Here is a 7,395-nt window from a genome sequence, read left to right as displayed (position 1 = left end):
CAGATAGATAGATACATACATACATACAGACAGACATAGATAAATATATATATAGAGAGATACAAATAGAGAGAGAGAGAGAGATACAGATAGATAGATAGACAGATACATACATAAATAGATGCAGGGCTTTTTTTCTCATAGAACGCTCAGAACGGAGTTCCGGCACCTTTTTTGGATGGAACCTTGTAGGGTAAGCAAGGCAGGTTGTATGACGTGTGAGTTCCGGCACCTTTTTCTTTTACAAAAAAAGCACTGGATAAGATAGATAGATGGATGGATGGATGACCTTTATTGTCATTTTTTTCCTGTGGGCACAATGGCACATTAAAAATGAAATTTAGTTGCTTCCTCTCAAAGTGCACACATACATACAACACATTTACAACATACTATATACAACATATGTATAGACGAGGGGTAGGCAACCTTGGCTCTTTTATGACTCGTGGACATGCTGGCTCAGGAATTCTGGGAGTTGAAGTCCGCGAGTCATAAAAAGAGCCAAAGTTGCCTACCCCTGACCTACACCCTTACATATAAGTAACATATAAATATTATTCACTGCCCATCTTGAATACATAACGGAAGGAGGATCCAGGGCTTTTTTTCTCATAGAACGCTCAGAACAGAGTTCCGGCACCTTTTTTGAATGGAACCTTGTAGTGTAGGCAAGGCGGATTGTATGACATGTGTGAGTTCCGGCACCTTTTTCTTTTACAAAAAAAGCACTGGGAGGATCAATCCTAAAGGTTCACGGGGCTGTTGTGTCCTGGGCTTTTTGCAGGTTAGAAAAGAAACTAAATTGCGTTAATATGCTCATAACATAAGCAGTGGTTTTCCTGCACCGGCTCTGATGGCGTGAATTGGGAGCTAGATACATATACACGTTCTCCTCCTCCTCCTCCTCCTCCACCTCCTCCTCCTCTTTCTGAATTTTCAGAATGTACAGATTGCCTTTATCTGAGTTGGGGTGACAGAGGGCCTGCTGGGACATGAAACCCCAACCCTCTGTTTGACAGGCTACGTGTCTGCCGTGGATGCTGTTTTTAATCATTGTGGCAAAGCAGGGGCACAGATGCGTGTAACCAGCTGTGTTGGGAGCCCATCACCTGGTGAACTCTGTAGACTTCTAATGAGGAACGACAGAGAATTCCTTCGGGTTGTAAAGTCTCCTCTCTTAAGTATGGCCAAGCCTGGTTCCAACTTAGTCATAATTTTATTCTAATAACAAATGTTGTTCTCATTCTAATTCTAAAGGTTGTTCTAACCTCTTAAACGATTTGTCCTAAGCTTGAAGTTTTTCATAAGCTCTCTGAGGTTATCCGACAAGGATTTTTATGTGGAGCTTGCCTTCTGAAAGATAAGCAAAAGTTAAAAGTGGGCCTGTTGTTCTTCAAAATCTCTTGGAAGCCACCTTGTTGAAACGCTGAACCTCTGTTTTAATGGAGAAGCTGTATGAACCAACCACACATGGGCCAATTCCTCCTGTGCCCAGGCTCCTCCACAACCTGTAAATTCTTTGCAAAAATAAAAAAAAAATCCACGCCGTAGGAGCAACCCCCAGCATGGGGATTTTCTGGCATCTTTCTCCAAGCTGAGCCAGATCAAAAACCACAGGGAAAATCCACTCTGTAGTTGCTGCTGTGGCAGAAAGCTGCTTCATTCAAACAACCCCTAGGACGAAGAAGGATGAGAGGCAAAACTGAAAAGAAATTAAATACAAAGGGACTCTCAACTTTGCTTTGTACCAGGGTAGCTTGGCTGGTTGGCAGGGCTGAAGCTTATTGTGTGAGATAGGGATCTTCGTTATGAAAAGGAAGAAGAAGGAGGGAACTCAGCAAAACAGGCACAGATAAAAGCTGGTTGGCTTTTAAGGCAATCTGAAAGCAGCCTAATTTTCTTCTCCTTTCCCTAGGAAAAAGCTGACTAATGTTCTGCAGCTACATGAAGATTTTTATCACTTTTGAAAGCTTTTGTGGCTTGCTGGCTTTCCTGATGCCCGATTTCTTTCTTATTTATGTAACACATGTCTGTTGGGGCGAAGCTGCACCTTCTCAGTCAAAGAAACACAGAATGGGATATTGGTCTTGCTTTAACTGTGGCTTTTGGAGGCAGAAAGAGGGACGCGGTGGCTCAGTGGGTTAGGACGCTGAGCTTGTCGATCAGAAGGTCGGCAGTTTGGCGGGTCGAATCCCGACTGCCGCGTAGCAGAGTGAGCGCCTGTCACTCGTCCCAGCTTCTGCCAACCTAGCAGTTCGAAAGCACATAAAAAATGCAAGTAGAAAAATAGGGACCACTACGGTGGGAAGGTAACAGCGTTCCGTGCGCCTCTGGCGTCTACTCATGCCGGCCACATGACCACGGAGACGTCCTTGGACAAGCGCTGGCTCTTCGGCTTTGAAACAGAGATGAGCACCGGCCCCTAGAGTCGGAAACGACTAGCACGCATGTGCGGGGGAACCTTTACCTTTACCTTTTTACCTTTGGAGGCAGAACAACAAGCAGGTAGCCAAGTTTGATTTTTAGAAAGAAGGGAAGGGGAGCAGAAAGGAAAGGAGAAAGGAAGGATAGGGAAGAAAGGGAAAGGGGGAAGGGTTAGGGTCTATTTGAATAAAAGGAAGGCATCTATATGAATGGAGGAGAGGAAAGGATTGGATTTTAGGGTGGCATAGGGTTTCCTGCCTGAGCAGGGGCTTAGACTAGATGACTTCCAATGTCCCTTCCAACTTTTTATTATAATAATAATAATAATAATAATATAATTATTATTATTGTTGTTGTTATTATTGTTATTATTATTTGTTGTCATTATCATCTCCCAGGCTTAAAAATATACTAGTAATAAACTAAATAATCATTTTGCCACCCTTTCACTTTTTTAAAGGGTTGGACTAAAATTGTAGAGATTCAGTTCAAGTCCTCCCTGAGCCATGGAAAGTCATTTGGTGATTTTGGGTCTCTCAGCTAAGCCTTCCTGACAGGGTTGTTGTTTGGAGGGGTGGGGGGAATGAAAGGAAGGACCATCATAGATACCATATGGAATTCCTGAAGAAAAATTTGGATGTCAGTCTAATAAATCATAAAATAACAACTGATACTGTATTCCGGAAAACAGCCTTCCTCATTGGCCCTAAGCACATTGATTTGTGCTTTAGATTGTAAGCCGCCCTGAGTCTTCGGAGAAGGGCGGCATATAAATGGGATTTTTTAAAAAAAATAATAATTCCCAGGCCAGAGAAGGGCTGTGAGGAACCAGGACAGTGAGCATCTATCCTTTTTTTAATTGCTCTGAAGTACAGTATTTAATTAGGGTAGTTCCTGCTATTCCACTCTGGAAATCACTTTAAATGGCCTTGTTTTCCTCCCATACTATAAGTTGCTGGAATTCTCAGCACTGTCACACACAGAAAGCATCCATCAGAGTGGTTTTGGAGCAGAAAGAGAAAGCAAGACATGGTCATACAAGGTCAATGAAATCACACCAGGAATCGAATTGTTGAAATTCTGTCACGATCCTGGAAATTGACGTTGACGTGATTTGGAGAAACCAGATCAATTCAAGATCAATAAAGGCCCCCCCCCCATATTTTTTTGTTTCTTTGCTTGCTTAAACTGTGGGTTTTTAGTTCAAAGTTTCTCAACCTCGACAACTTCAACCTGCATGGACTTCAAGAATTCTGGGAGTTGTGCTTAAAATTGTCAAGGTTGGGAAACCCTGATTTAGATCAAAGATAGCTGCAGAGATTTCCATCAAAACTAATGAAAGCACTTTTGGGCTGCTGTGACACAAGCTCAACTCCTTTGTGTCTGTAAGGATGCAGCTTACAGACGAATGCTGCTTTCAATCATTTGTGCCCTTTACCTCACCCGCCTCCCACCCTGTGACTTTGCTGGTCAGGGGTGTCCACACAGGTTTTTAAAAAAAATCAAGATGGTGGTCAAAACCTGGACTGAGGGATTTTAAAGTATTTATATAAAATTAATTTTAAATTTTAATTCTATTGTGATTATGAATTGTGGGCTAGTACTTGGACGCAGTGGCTCAGTGGGTTAGGACGCTGAGCTTGTCGATCAGAAGGTCGGCAGTTTGGCGGGCCGAATCCTGAGTGCCGCGTAGCAGAGTGAGCACCTGTTACTCGTCCCAGCTTCTGCCAACCTAGCAGTTCGAAAGCACGTAAAAATGCAAGTAGAAAAATAGGGACCACTACGGTGGGAAGGTAACAGCGTTCTGTGCGCCTTTGGCGTCTAGTCATGCCGGCCACATGACCACAGAGACGTCCTTGGACAAGCGCTGGCTCTTCGGCTTTGAAACGGAGATGAGCACCGGCCCCTAGAGTCGGAAACGACTAGCACGCATGTGCGGGGGAACCTTTACCTTTACTAATTTAATTCCATTTTATTCTCTTTTTGTACTGTTTTAACTGCCCTGTGAACCGCCCTGAGTCCTTCGGGAATAGGGCGGTATATAAATTCAACTAATAAAAATAATAAATTAAAAAAAACCCGTGTAAAAAGGGACAGAGATTTTATTGTGGACTTTTCTTTTTTTTGACACACTCCATAGATGCCCCTGGTTCAAGAAGGCCATCAGATAGAAAGTTGAAAAGCTTATGAGAATTTATGCTGAGTTTCACCAAATTTACTCCACGGAACATTGGAGAGCGGGGGGGGGGGGGGGAGAGAGAGAGACTAAACAATTAATCATCTCTTTGTTGAGAGACTTTGAGGCTGGAGAAGAATAATGTCGGTTGCCCTGCTATTTTTCTCTATGAATATGTGCAGAAGCCATCTGCTGTTGTGTTCTTCAAAACACACTGTTTAGACGAGAAGGATTTGCACATATGCAGGATTTGCACTTGTGCACCTTCCCAGATAATCTGTGCTATCTGATCATTAAAAAGGAGTTGGCTGCCGACCAAAAGAGTTTTTCTTTGTTCTAATGGTTTACAGATCATAAGAAAAATATTCATATGGATTTCCATGGGGTACTAAATTCCATTCCCCAACTCCTGCCCCAGTTCTTTCTGAACATGCCTCTCACACTTTTCCTCTAGTTAGTATTGCTCTTGTCTGGTTCCTACAACCACCATTCAGATCCAAGGCCTGAAGACATTATTTTGGGCGGTTTTATTGTAAACTGCCCAGACTCAACTTGGCTGAGATGGTCAGTGTAGAAATTTGATAAATAAATACATAATACGGTACGGCGTGAGCTTAGATGGACTCCAGAAGACGGTAGAGGACAGGAAGGCCTGGAGGAACATTGTCCATAGGATCGCGATGGGTCAGACACGACTTCGCAACTAACAACAACAACAAACGGTACTAAGAGGATCCTCAGTAATTTACATCACATCCAAATGTCACAATGCCCTGTTTTGTTTTTGTTTCTGTGTTTCCATCACAGAAAATAATTAGCATAATCCTAGGCCTCTTATTTAGTCATTCAATGGCACATCACATCCAAATGTAATGCCCTATTTTGTTTTCGTTTTGTTTTTTTCAACTTGTTTGCTTATCACAGTTACACATTCATTGCTGCACTTTCTTATGTTTATGTCCAGTAATGATAAATCTAGCAAATGTAAAGTAAAGGTAAAGGTTCCCCCACACATGCGTGCTAGTCGTTGCCGACTCTAGGGCAACGCATTAATATAACTAGCAAAAGATAGTAATAGCCCTCCTAGTGACCTGGATCACTTGAAGGATGTGATGATTCTAGTTGTATCCCCACTCATATGGTATAGCCAGAGGTGTCTCATTCAGTATGGAGAATCCCGAAGAACATCATTGGTTACAGAAGACTTCCCTCCCTTACTGAAGAGAACCGTCAACTGGCAGATGACCTGAATGTTCTACTGTACGTTCGAGGGGAAATCAACATCATCTACTCCTACCTAACCCACCTCAGATGGAAAAAGATCTTCAAGGCCAATTTCGTAGGCAAAAGAGTGGAAAAGCGCTGGGTGCCAACGGAGTGACTCTTTCTTGCTTGAAAGCCTGTGCTGAACAAAGGGCACCCATCGTCACTCAGATTTTTAATAAATCACTGAAGATGCTTATGCCCCTTCTTGCTTTAAATCTTACCATCATACTGGTTTCGAAGAAATCCTCCATCAGGACGCTTGAATGATGACAAACCAGTTGCTCTGACATCCGTAGTCATGAAGGCCTTTGAGAGGTTGGTGTTGGCCCACCTGTAAGTCATCACAGATCTGCTGTTAGACACCCCCCCCCCTTGCAGTTTGCCCGCCAAGCAAATTGTCTGGCGGATGCCGCTGCAAATATGTCATCACGCTACATTCTGCAACACCTTGAATCTCAAGGGGCCTAGGTATGGATCCTTTTTTGTGGACTTCAGCTCAGCATTCAATACCATCATTCCAGAAATTCAGTATGTTGTACAGCTCACTTATACCTACTCATACTTGTAGATGGATAATCAGTTTTTTGACAGATAAGAACAACAGGTGACTCTGGCGAAAACTGCCACCGGTAGCCGGGCAATAAGCACATGACAAGTACAGGCTCCAACAGATAGTTAACACTGCAGAAAGAACAATGGCAACCAAACTGCCTTCCATAGAGGACCTGTATTTTGCATGGGATGAAAGGAAGGCTGAGAAGGTATCTGCAGACCCCCTCACATCCTGGACACAATTTGTTTCAACTCCTCCCCTTGGGATGGCGCTACAGAGCATTACATGCCAAAACAACTAGACACAGAGACAGTTTTTCCCCCCTCGGACCATCACTCTGCTGAACACCTAATTCACACAGTGTTGTCTAATGTCAATGTTTTTTCATCACGTAGTATGGCTGTAGTATTATTATTTAGCCTTTTTATTATCTTTCTTACTCCCCGTACTTATTGGTATTATTACAAAACTTTTATTTATACAACTGAACACTCAAATTGACTGGCGCTAATGGTTGACACGGGTTGCTGCCAGCATCCTAGGTATCAACCAGCTATCTCCTTAAAATGTAAGATGTTCCGAGTAGCGCAGTTTTTTGTAGCTTTGCTGGAGTTATTGCAGGAAGCTGCAATTTCTTGATGTATTTTGCAAAGTTTTTGGACATAGTTCCCAGTGCCCCGATGACAATGGGTATCACTGTTACACGTTTCATCCATAATTGCGCAGTTTTGATTATTTAGCCTTTTTATTATCTTCCTTGTAGGGACGCGGTGATTCAGTGGGTTAGGATGCTGAGCTTGTCGGTCAGATGGTCGGCAGTTTGGCAGGTCGAATCCCGAGTGCCGCGTAACAGAGTGAGCGCCTGTTACTCATCCCAGCTTCTGCCAACCTAGCAGTTCGAAAGCACGTAAAAAATGCAAGTAGAAAAATAGGGATCACTACGGTGGGAAGGTAACAGCGTTCCGTGCGCCTT

The sequence above is a fragment of the Vipera ursinii genome (assembly GCF_947247035.1).
Source record: "Vipera ursinii genome assembly, chromosome: 7".
NCBI classification, from domain to species: domain Eukaryota; kingdom Metazoa; phylum Chordata; class Lepidosauria; order Squamata; family Viperidae; genus Vipera; species Vipera ursinii.
This window is presented reverse-complemented; position numbering follows the sequence as displayed.